Source organism: Telmatherina bonti, assembly GCF_933228915.1.
Source record: "Telmatherina bonti genome assembly, chromosome: 10".
NCBI lineage: Eukaryota > Metazoa > Chordata > Actinopteri > Atheriniformes > Telmatherinidae > Telmatherina > Telmatherina bonti.
The window spans coordinates 6315636-6328804 of NC_136628.1; positions in this window are offsets into that span (position 1 = coordinate 6315636).

Sequence of the window (13169 nt, forward strand, 5' to 3'; positions counted from 1 at the left end):
TTTTCAAGAATTTGGTCAAATATAGGGAAGATGTGGAAAATGCTGGTGATTGCTGCACTGGAAGGACAGGATCCTATGATGAAGGAAAGCACCTTCCTTATTGGAAAATCAAGGCTTGTCATCACTGGAGGAAATCTCTAAACAGAGGGGTGTGGAGATTATTTTCTACAACCAGGCTGATCCCACATTGTCACAAAAATACCATCCTTCAAGATGAGCAATGAGTGGGTGTTGGTACCAGAGTGGCCAACACAATAGACTGACTGACTGGTGACAGACGCTGGTTGAAGAATTGGATGCCATCCCTCAGCAGCGTGTGAGCAAGCAGGTGACCAGCACATAGTAGGAAGCTGTAGAGTTTGTGGATGGTTAGCTAAGCACCAGATTGTAATGTGTCATCTGGAATATGGAGATATGTGTTATCAGGGAAGATGGAATAACCTGCTCATTCAGTATATTCAAGTAGTCAGCTGACTTCATTGTTTGGACACATAATGTTGCTGAACCCTGAACATAGAAATGAACCTAGACCTGACCAACTGCAGCAACTCCAGATCATAGATGCCCCCACAGACTTGTAGACACTAAGCATGATGTCTGCATCACTTCATCTGCCTCTCTTCTCCCTCCGATGCTTCCAGCACTCTGGAACAGGGTTAGCAAGGACTCATCAGACGACATGACCCCCTTCCATTTTTCCAGAGTCCAGTTTTCGGACTTCCTGGCAAACTAAAGCCCTTTTCTTTGGTTAGCCACACTGTTCTTACTCTCACTGCTTTGTATTGTCTTGAGTTCTACTGTTGTTTTTCTTCCATATGATTTTATCAAACGTTTAAGTGATTGCCATCACTATGATTCAGGATTTTTTTCCTTCCAGTTTTTATTAATGTGTTGAACAGTTTAACACAGTTTTAGTTTTTTCCGCATGTCCTTGCATGTTTTGTCTGCTAGACCTGACTCTTCTTAAAGCTATCAGATATGCGCAGTGGAAGGGGTGGAGGAGAGCCGGGAAAAGAAGCTTACGAAATATAAGAAACCAACAACTCCATTTTGGTCCAAATGTTTGTTTTTACAGATTTACAGTAAACGGAGGGGTCTAACTATATTTCTTATTGTTCATGATTACACAATGTACAGACTACTGTCAGGATGAGGAACCACTTCACCCAGAGCAAAAGAAAATGTCTTTGAGCAAGATTCCCTACCGCCAGCTTTAAACAGATTACCATCTTTTCCTGAACTGTGGGAAGTTTTTCCACATAGTTGTATAAAAAATAAAAGTTACTCATTGCATCAGTTGGGATTAAAAAACTTGTAGCAGCTGAAAGATACCCATACAATCCTTTCCAATATGAGGCTCGTACCTATTTGCTTAGTTAAATTTGAGTGATGACTTTTTTTTTTTTTTTTTGGCCAGTCAGTGTACACCACATTGAGGGCTTCAGAGTGATGAATTCTACCAGAAGATCCAAGTTTTTTTGTTTTATTTTTACAGTCCTAAAAGACCAGAGAAAACTTGTGCTGTCTTGTGCAGGAAGTTTAGATTTATTTAAAAGAAAAAAAAGACTTTAGTCAGCAGTGAGCTTCTACTGCCCGTTTCTTCTCAGCACTTTGTGAAGATGGACATTCTTTTACCACTCTTTGTTTTCTGTTGGATGGAGATGTACATGATGGTAGACCAGAAATACACGCAGGGATGTGACAAGCCACCTTGGTATCTGCTTGTGGACTTCATTATTACTGTGATACTGATTGAAACAATATTTTTATTCAAAGAATCTGATGAGGATGTCAGTTTAAAAAGAAAAGGAATTATCAAAAGCTATTCTTTTCTTGTCTTTTTTTTTCTTTTCTTTTTTATGTTGCATAACACTTAAGCTGCAACTCTTTAGGCAATGAGAGGGCAGAATTACAGGACAACTCAGCAGTTTCCTCTAATCTCCCAGATGATGTCACCACTTTGTGAGCAGTAAAAGCAGCCAGCATGAACAAGCATGAAGAGGGACGTCTTGATGCATTTTTCTCCTGTTTTGTCAGATTCCTCTTCCTCTTCTCCACTGCCATAACACCACATTACAACAGCTTTACAGCTTCAACTGAAACACAGTTATCTTTTATTAAAAGTGGTAATTGACCAGTGTGGAAATCATAGAGGTGATTCAGATTTTTTTTCCTTTTTTGTTAAACTGCGATGTTTCCACATCGTACATGTTATGACGTCCATTTGCTTTTCCAGCAATGAGAAGAATAGATTGAATCATGTTCTTCCTCTGATTCATGGACAGCAACCGAAGTAGACTAACGTTCAGACCTGTTGGGATGGATGATAAGATAGGCTTTTGTATTTAACTAATATATTCTTAAATGCAGTCTTTTGTTTGTTTGGTTGTTTTTTTTGTTATTTTTCTACTAAAACTAAAATATTATAACTAGGATCAGTATCTCTCTCGCTCTCTCTCTCACTCTCTGTGTGTGTGTGTGTGTGTGTGTGTGTGTGTGTGTGTGTGTGTGTGTGTGTGTCAGGGGCGGCCAACACAGTTTGGCTTGGGGAATTTTTTCTGACCAACTGAATGGCTGGCCAAAATCATCCACTCACACAGTGTCTTTTAAGCCATGAAATGTAAATAATTACCATTTTAATTATGAATACTTGCCGGTTTTTCCGTTACTTCTCTGTTTAAGGTGGCTGTTTTGCCAGGTGAATGACACACATACCCACAGAAGGGCTCAGCAGCAATAAATCCAGTTATGTTCCTTGTTTCTCCATCTGGTCTTTTTGCTGAAGCAACGCTACTTTATGGTTTTCTTCCTGTTTTCACTTCCAAACTGAGCTCGGGAGGCGGAGATTAATCGTGCGTGAAACTGCAGCTCCTTCACTTTACCCAGCAGCGGTGAATGTTGGGAAGAAGATGCAAGGCAGACCATGCCAAATATGTTTGTGTTATTTTGATGTTACATCCAATATAATCCTTGAAGTCAGATGTATTAAACACCTATCTGTGTACAAGGTTGTGAGAATGCTAGCCTGTGCGAGCGGCTGCAAACAGTCAACCCACTAAAAAGACTTTGGTACAAAAGTCTTTTATTAGTAAGGGTAAGTTATAGACCAGGGGGCATAACATCAAACTGTTGTGGAGCAGATCAGCATCCACCAGCAGCTCCCCAATGAGCCAACTGACCCCATTTTATATCCTCTGCTGCTTCCCCATAACACAAAACACTCTGTAAATGTAAAAAAAAATATTGAATATCAAAACAGTAAGTACACATTAGCTAAAACTAAAACTATTTCCCCAACCTAAAGCCCAAGTACCAAAAGCTTAAGCCCCACCCATCTGCCTCATGACATTTTTCGGAAACTTTAAACCATGATCAGGCCTCTGGGGAAGCCTTTACCTGAACACCCAGGAACGGACACCACCCAAGCGAGCTAAAATGCCATTTTACTGCTAATCACATTCTGCATACATTTAGACACCATATCTGCCATTAAACGTGGCTAATTCTTTTCTCTCACAGACATCTGAAAGACAGAAATCACATACATCAGTAAATGCCAAGAAACAAGTATTTGTGTGATTCTGTGAATATCTACAGTACAAAATGGGAATAAAGTGCAAATGTGCCTAAACAAACCAAATGTACCATACAATTATTTACTTTTTATGACTTTTTTTTCATTACTGTGAACCATTTCATGTAACAGGCAACTGCTTTGTTACAATGGTATGTGTGTCTTTGCCATAGTGTGGTTTCACAACAAATGGTTCAGGCAACATGGCGGCCCAAGATGACACCATCTCACTGTTTGCTGTGGTGTTGTCTGCTGCAGAAGCTGCAAAGGACCTCCCATTCCTGTTTACCAACACTGTAGCTGTACTGCAATACCGTTAACTCCCTACTCATTTTGGGGGTTTTGTGGATAATGTCCTGGTTTATATTGCAGGATTTGCAGTTTGCTGTGTCCTGACAGGAATTTCCTGTAATGTGTGCCTTTGCAGCCTAGCAACAGATGTCAAGCCAACATCATTTGAAGAGAGTTATCTTCTGACTGGAAAATTAAGGATGGTTGATTAGTCCATCCAAAAGCTTTTTTGGATGTTTTTGTTTACGGAACACAAAGTGGAACACAGTTTGACATTGGCAACCACCATGCAAACTCAAAGTTAAGTTTAATCAAATTGCACAAATGGCATCCCTGCAGGACCAAAGTGGTAGCACTAGGGGAAAAGGTTTTGCAAGACTTGATTCAAGAGTTTTACACAGTTTATTTCAAATGTTTAAAAAAAAAAAAAAAAAAAAAAAAAACTAAACAAATAGATGGACAGACATGAATAAAAATAGAATTTTTTGTTTTGCAGGCATTTTGTAACCTTTTTGTGATCCATAGATGATCTGGATACTTTGGTTTTCTATTTCTTCTTTCGACACAACAGTTTTTTCATACAGAAAAAAAAACAGGTGCATCAAAACAGGAAAAATGGCTTGAAGTTTGAAGTGCTGAATATGGAGAAAATGTACAATATTCCCCTATTTTAGATAGATGCATAAAAAAAAAAAAGAACATAAGTTATAACAAAGTATTTAATGACACCACTTTGTGTGGGTGTAAACCATCAGCTGGAAGTCAAGTCATCATCTACCTTCTGCTTCCCAGAAGCAGACACAGAAAGTGGAAACAAGACAAATGTAGAGGATCTGATTCTTTATGGAGAAGACTGCCATGCTGGTAAAGTAATAAACACTAAATAATAATAATTATAAAAACAAAAAAGAATTTCTCACTACCTCTTCCTGCTTCTACCTCTGCTGCTCCATGTTGTTAACGCAAACATGTCACGTAGAACAATCCACCCAAAGTAATACCCTGATTTATTTTGGAACATTTCAGCCTGTGTGCAGATCTGATAGGATGACTACATCTGATTTTCCTTTGATTTTTGTTTTGCTAAAGTTATGCTGGTTACAGTTTCAGAAGCATTACTGGATTATTTGCCCTTATCTTATAAAACCATTCAACCTTGACTTCCATGTAACCTGGAGCAGATCAGACAAAATGAGGTGAGGGTCTCCACAACAGCAGATCTGTATCAGATTTATACAGCAGTAGCAGAATAAACTGGGAAGTTGTGGTGAGCGCATGAAAATAAGGCTCCCGAGAGGCACTTGTGTAATGCCAACCCTTCTTATATCCCGCCCACCTGGTAAAGGTACAGTGGAAACACATCAAGATTTACTGAACCAAACCAGTCAGATCCTTTGCCACTGAAAATTAAGGCCAACCAAAAGTTTGACCAATCTGTGGGTAAAAAAGAAAAAAAAATGTACATGAAGTATGCGTTGGACACTTCCCATATCTGTGCCTTCTGTCCCACACACTTTATTCAGTCATGACAACTGTTTAATCCTTCATTAAAAGTAATGTGTTTGATCAAGCCATCTTTAAATGCACCAGTGGGTCCACCAAATGGCAAAAAACTGTATAGTCAACATGTGCTGTATAAAGAAATAAGTGGTTATGCTTAAACAGGTGTTAAGAACGTGAACCTAATCTGATCTATCTACTGTATATATAGCTTGCCTGTGGTTTCATGTGATATAATCATAGTCAGAAATATGCAGACAAACTAGATCAGATCACGATGTTCTTTCTTTATAATCGTAACACAACTGTGAAATTTTCCACGGTTGTCATGTTCCACCAGCCTCACATAAAATGACAAAAGACAATCACCATGAGGGTACCTTATTACTGCTGAGGTGAGAAAATTATTTCACTACAAACGTACATTCTTCCTGTGGAACTCTGGACTATATTCACCATGTGTTTAGCATAACTGCATTATGGTATAATCCCTAAAGCAATATAATCTTATTCAATACAAAAAAAAAGGAATATAATCAGTGACTATAATATGTGAAGCAAAGAGAGAGTATATTTGTCTATTGAAACCAGAAGAAAGAAAGATAACTTCATGCTGGGATGCTACGAGAAAAAGTTTTCTTCAACTCTGCCCCGTAAAATAATACATTAATATGTGCATTTTACTGGTTTTGCATAAGAGTTCAATAAAAATTAACTCCAGATATAGTTTAGTTTACTGTTTACATATAGCTTAAAACTTTTTTTAATCCAACACTGTGCTTCACTTTTTGTTTGACGCAAAGAATTTATTTGTTATGTAATCTTCAATGTCGTGCTGCATATGTGTCCATAAAACCATTCCCGGGCAGGATAGACAACCTTCTCAGACCCCACATGCCCCTTGTCATCATGCAAGTTTTTAAACACCATCAGTTTAAGCTGTTGGGGGACAACAATTTGTTTATTTCAGTCTGTCTTCTGGTAGAGTAATTGACTTTTCCTTTCCTGTTGGAGTCCTTCCTTCCAGTTTCAGAAATACAATCTCTTTAACCCCTTAACAGTTACATCTGCTTCATCAACACCATGCCAGCTTTCCAAACCTGGAGTTGATGAAGGACTAAGCTCCTTTTAGAGGAAGAGCAAGAGCCAGAGGGACAACGGTGAGGGGAAGAAGCAGCAGTAGCAGGGGAGAGTCAGATGACAGACTAATAAAGACAAACGAGAATGAGGTTAGGTTTTTATTCCACATAAGTACTGTGACTGTACCAAGTGTACAGTCTATGGTTCTAACCCACACGCATGCACAAGCGTGCGCACACAGAATCAGAGTATGAAAGCGGCCCACACGCACACAGCTAGATCAGCAGCAGCTTCTTTTCTTTCTTTCTATCATTTGGTATTTATGTATAAATGTTTACAACTTGAGGGAAATATAGATGCTGAACCACTCTTTGATCACTGGTGTTCTTGCTTTCACAGTCTGAGACCAGGTGACTTTATTGGTACCTACTTGGTTCTGTAGCAGCTCAAAAAAGGGTCTTGCTAAATGTGAGAAATCTTGGATAAAGGACCAGTAATAGCTGAGAATTCCAAGCAAAGGAATGACAATAGACCGATTTACAGATCCATCCTTTTTTCAGGACTTTTTTATACAGTGGCCGTGGAATGGAGTTGTGATTTTTCCAACCAGCTGTGTTGTCTTTTGTGTTGATATTTAGCTGCAAGCCAGGAAAACACCCAATGTGTTTCTCCTTACAAGCAAACACATCGGACTCTTTGTAGAGAAGCTGTAGCACCACATTTTGTTCATGGTCAGAAAGAGGACCTAGGTTGATGTCTGGATGGCATTTTTCTGTTCTGGGGTTTTTGTTTGCGTTGACACGGCTATCTTCTTTTCAACTTCCATAGGTAGTGCACAGGAGAAGGTCACTGAGGTCTGGTGGTTTCTGAGGATATAGCTGCATGGTTACAGGTCTACTATCTGTGATCTCTTAAAGGCTATCTAAGACAATCTTTGGAGGTATAAAGATGTCTCACTTGGTTAAGTTTTGGATTGGTGTTTTCACTACTTTGGAAAACCCAGTCTGTACATCAACAAGAGCAAAGAACAACTCCATCCTATCTGGTAACATACATACTACATCGGGCTCAAACACCATTGCTCCTCCCCCAAGAAAAGCTCTTATGTGACACATCATCTTGCAAATTTAGCTACTGGGGACTGTTAGCCCTTCCTTTCCGACTTTCACCTCCAACCTTTCCGACTCTTCCTGGAATGGCAGGACTAGAGTTTCAACATTGCCTCTGAATATTTAAGGCTTCTGACAGTAAATCTACCAAATCTGCCTGGTGACTGCTCTTCTTAATTCATTCATTCATTCATTTTCCTAACCGCTTAATCCAATTCAGGGTCGTGGGGAAGCTGGAGCCTATCCCAACAGTCTTAGGGCGAAAGACAGGGTACACCCTGGACAGCTCGCCAGTCCATCGCAGTACTATCTTTAATGATCTCTTGAAATACATTAAAGCCTAACAATGGGCTGCTCACATTTTCTTTGCTTATTAACATTGGAACACAGAGCTATGTTGGTTACTTGGGATGTCAAGCAGAACCTCGATCCAACCATCAAATGGCACCTCTGTCCCACTGGCTGCTGTGACTTTGAGTGGGTGATCAGGCAGCAGGCTCTCTATAGGCTGAATTTAATTTAATTTAATTTATTTTAATTTAATTTTGGCAAGGCCTTTTGTAACCAAGATTTCTCCACAATACTGACTTGTGCCCCACTGTCAAACAGCATCTGAAGTTTCACCCCATTAAGGTGACAAGTTATCATGTGTCAGGATGAGGTGGTATGCAGAGATGGATGCAGAGTGCTGAATAGGTTCTGGGAATCTAGTTTTAGTTGAGTAAACCAAGGCAGTCGATTAAACTCAAACACAAACTCAATGGACCAGCAAAGCTACAATTGAGAGGTATAAATACACAGAGGAACACAATAAGGTGAAATAGATTAACTAAATGAACCCAGGTGAACTAATGAACATAGAACATGGCAAAACAGGAAAAACTACAAAATAAAAGAGGAAACCAGAACTAAAGACACATAAAACATAACCCCATGACATCATGCACCTCCCACCGATCAGCTGTGCAATTTGCCTTCCCCCTAGTACATTGTTTTGTTTGAAGAATTATTAGAAGATGGCGTTTTCCCTTTAGGATGCAGCGTTTCTGAAATACTGGATTTCCGCATTAAGTCTGGTCACTGGTGGTTCCTCCCCAGTGACATCATCTGGTTTCCTGACTACTGCAAGCAGACAATTGCACTGTGCCCCTCTTTTACTCAAAAGACACAATGTGTGCAATTCCCAGTTCCTTGGGAGATACATTTCCACCAGATGACAAAACCATTTCACTGAATATATCAGCTTGCCTTGCTGATATCTCTGCATTGGTGAAGGCTCGCCACCTTCAGCTCAGTCTGTCCAAAACAGGTCATTGTCAGCCAGTCCTTCCTAACCTCTGCAAATACGCGTGAAGTTCAACTCTATCACACCTGTGCCTAAGTCTGCTGCCCAGAATCTGCGTGCTATGGTGGATGACCAGTGGACCTTTAAGGTCAATGTTGCTTCAGTGGGACATACTTGCCAATTTGCTCTCCACAACATCAAGAGAATTAGACTGTACCTGACAGAACACACAAAATGCTTTTGGTTCAAGCTCTGATCATTTCATGCATTACTGCAACTCCCAACTAGCAGGTCTGCCTGAATGCATGATTAAACCTTTGCAGATGATTCAGAATGCAGCAGCACGTCTGGTCTTCAACCTACACAAAAGGGCTCATGCTACTCTGCTGCTAATCACAAAAGAAGTCCTGTTGCAACACATATCAAATTCAAAGATTTGCTTCTGGCTTACAAAACCAATAACTCAAACAGGTCCTGTCTACCTTCACTCCATTATTCCAGAGCTACACTCCCTCTCAATAGTTACATTCTCCCAATGGAAAAACGCCTCAAGTTACCACTACTATGTACTTAGCACTTAATCACTACCCATGCTTTTTTTCCTCTGTTGTTCTACGATAGTGGAATTGTGGTGGTGATTGTAACTCTGTCCAAACTGCAGATTCCTCATCTGCTTTTAAGTGAAAGCTGATGACTCAGCTCTTCAAGGAGCACTTCTGCAATTAGTTTAACTATATTTGTCATAGGACTTGAAGAACTTAGCCCAGTTCTTCAGAACAAATGTTGTAGGATTCATTCTTTGTATTTTAACATAGGGAATATTGTGGGGTAGGAAAGAAAAGGGAAAAAAAAAACCCACAGCCGAAAGCACTACATGGAAATGTGATATTACCAAACTATTACCATATAATTACCTAGTTGTAATGTAAAGTGGAAGCAAAATTAAAATGTGAAGTGGCACTATATGTCAAAATATGCCTCATTTTCTCAAAGTTTTCCAGAGGGCTCAGAGGAGCACAAAAGAGAAATACAAGTGCTGCTTTCATCTTTTCTAAAGAGTGAAGTTGCTATCACTTGCTTTTGCATCAGAAAGGAGAGATTCATGATAGCATCCCTGCAAGTAGCTTGGACATCAACCCAACAGAAGAGACCTTTTACTGGGGCAGGTACCGTGAAAGATTGAATGCTTACTGTCATCAATAAAGTTTTTGTAGATTAAAAAGTTAAAAAGAGCATCATTTCATCCGCCTGGCAGAGTGAAATCGCTGACATAGAAGGTTTCAACAAAGCTGGTGGAAGATCGATGATGCAACAGATTCTACTGACATGGCCCAGCTCTGCATGCATGTGAGGGTTTTTTGATGGAGTTTGCTTCAGCAAAGAACTTTTCCATATGGGGACACACCACAGGTAAGATGATTCTTTGAAAGTATTTTCTTTTTAAGGGGCATGATGCTGATTTACATAAGTTTGCCTGGTGACTACAGATGGAGCTCCTGCGATGATGGGGAGGCTGCAAAGTCTGGTACCCAGGCTTTTTGCCATTGCCCCACATACGCAGTTTTTACATTGCATCATTGGATAAAGGCACATTGTTATGTGCCTGAGCAGTGATCTTAAAGATACTCTATATACTTATGAGCCTTATATACTTATAAACCTCCAGTTTAGAATAGTGCCTTTTTCAAAAGCAGCTTGCAGTTGCGTTTGTATAACATACAGTTCTGCTGGTTCATAACCCAAAATTGCTCAAAAAAGTCAAGTTCCTGGACCATTTCTGTGAACTCTGTATGGAGATTATGTCTTTTCTCCGAACATGTCAGCACAACCATTGTGTTGGATCGTACTTTGGATAAGCAGTTTGTGGCAGAAGTTTACTTTCTGTGCAAACATTTTTGGACATTTGAACTCTTTCAACCTGGAAGTGTAGGGGCAGGAAATGTACATTGCTGATTTCCTTGAGATACGCTGTGCTTTCAGGACTAAGCTAATGTAATTGTGTCAAAAAACTTACACTTACCTCACCTTTGTACATTTATGGACACAAGTCCAGGTGCATAGATGACACCAATTATGACAGATTTTTATGACAATATTGACATTTCAGGAAGATTAAAAGATTTCAACATTACTACACTTTGCACGTGATCCATTTTTCATTAAATCTGAGGCAGACTTTTGTGTCAAAGCAAGAAGGTGATGTCTTGGTTTAACAAGGGCACCTTTCAAATGGAATTAGTTCCTCATTCGCTCTAAAACTAGTGGTGTAATGGACTATTGGTCTAAATATGTTAACCAATGTTGGTATCAAACAGTTAGAAAGGTGGTCTTGCTCATACTTACAAAAATTTGATCTACTTATAGATTACTTATGAGTGAAACACTTATTATATAAATGCCATTGTTTGATTGATGTTAATCATCCACTCCCACGTTCAGCTTCCCTCTCAGCTCTACCTCTTCGCTCAAATTTTGTGGAAGAGATGGCATGCGTGATGCTGCCAAGTTGGCAGTGGTGGGAACCATCCAATGAGTTTCACTTCAGCTTTTTAGAAACCTGTGGGTAACATCCCAGAGGCTCCGTCGGTCTATGGAAGGGGTTCCCAGGTCCAGTCGTTGAAGGCCACAATCCTGCAGGTTTTCCATGTATCCCTGTTCCAACACACCTGACTCAAACTAATCACTCATTGTGCAGAACCTCATTGACTGTTGGATCCATTTAATGGAAGCCAGGTGTGTTGGAGCAGGGATACATGGAAAACTGGCAGGACGGTGGCCCTCAAGGACCGACTTTGAGTACCCCTGTCTGTGGTGTAACTTCATGCTCACTGCTTAATATTCTCCAATCTACAGTTTTTTTTTTTAAAGACAGGACTGGTTTATGATGAGCCAAAATTAGTCACCGTCATCTGTCAGTGCTGAAGGTGTTGCATCACCATGTGACGTCTGTAAATGCCAACCATGCAGAACATGTGGCAGTTCCCAGTCTCTGTGCAAACATCTGATTTTATTTCATCTCAATCTTAAAAGGGCATCGCTTTATGGAAAACCAATAATAAAGAAGTTTTGTAACGTTAATCCTGTATGTTTAAACATATTTTAGGAAACAGAATCACAAACTCAGAGCAGGATATTTTTTTCAGGGCTAGCCTAAAGCTATTACGTCGCGTCACAGCTTTAGACATTCCAAGAAAATTACAAAGCTGGATAATTTTCTTTTTAATTGCAAGGTTTAAACAAAATCTGCCACCTTTGTTTCTTTTGTTTTCCCTCCTGGCTCAGAGAGGGTCACACCCAGAGCAATGAGTTCTTCAAACAAAAATCAATAAACCCTTAACTGATGTTTCCATCCTTGTTTGTCATAACTCGCTGAAAACTCGTCTTTCATTCCTGCTGTCATTCTTCCTTTCAGAGCGTATGTCTTCACTCAACCACCATAACTAAGGTTTTATTGTTTGCCACTGCAAAGGTCCATTGTTTTGGTTTAATTTATGACCTTTATGACTTTGGTAAATAAAGGAACAGTTATTTGTAAGATAGTTCAGAAACTAACTTCAACATGAATACAAACAAAACCAAATAGATGATTCTTGATTTCAGGTGGAACAAAAGTAAACAAAGCACTGTTTACATCCTGGAGGAAGAGGTGGAGGTGATGGAGGAATACAAGAATCTCAAAGTTCAGCTGGACAACAGTCTATCAGTCTGTGGTGGAGAGTTCAGTCTTCTTTGTAGCAGCTGCTGATGCAGCAGAACCAGAGATCTGAAGAAACAGAACCAACTGATCCTTGAGTTCTGGATCTGTTCTGGGAACTGGTGTGGAGCTGATTGTCCACACAAAAAATGCATAACCTGCTGGACATGAAGGATAATTCTTCACATTCTCTCCCCACACCGTGAGGAACAACAGAGTGTGTTCAGTCAGAGGCTTCTTCAGGTCTGCTGGAACACACAAAGTTACACACCACACACACCAGTGGTCATAACCCTCTAAAACAGCTTGAATTTTCATTCATTTATTTTTAATCCCTCTCTTTTAAAGACCAACATATAAAATCTATAATATATAAAAATTATTTTGTTTTATATGTTTATAGAGATACATAATTTAAAAAAAAAAAAATCACCCTCAGTTGCACTCTGTTTAGCCTTTTCCTTATTTTTAATGATAGTGAAATACAATGACATTCAGTAACGGTGACCTGCCACAGGCCCCAGTTCCAGACATGCAGCCCCAGTTCCACCAGAAAGCGGGATCTGCAGAATCACTGAACTCTATGTTCAGGAAAACTCTGGATTTCTGTCACATAAAGAGATGCAAGTCTTTCCC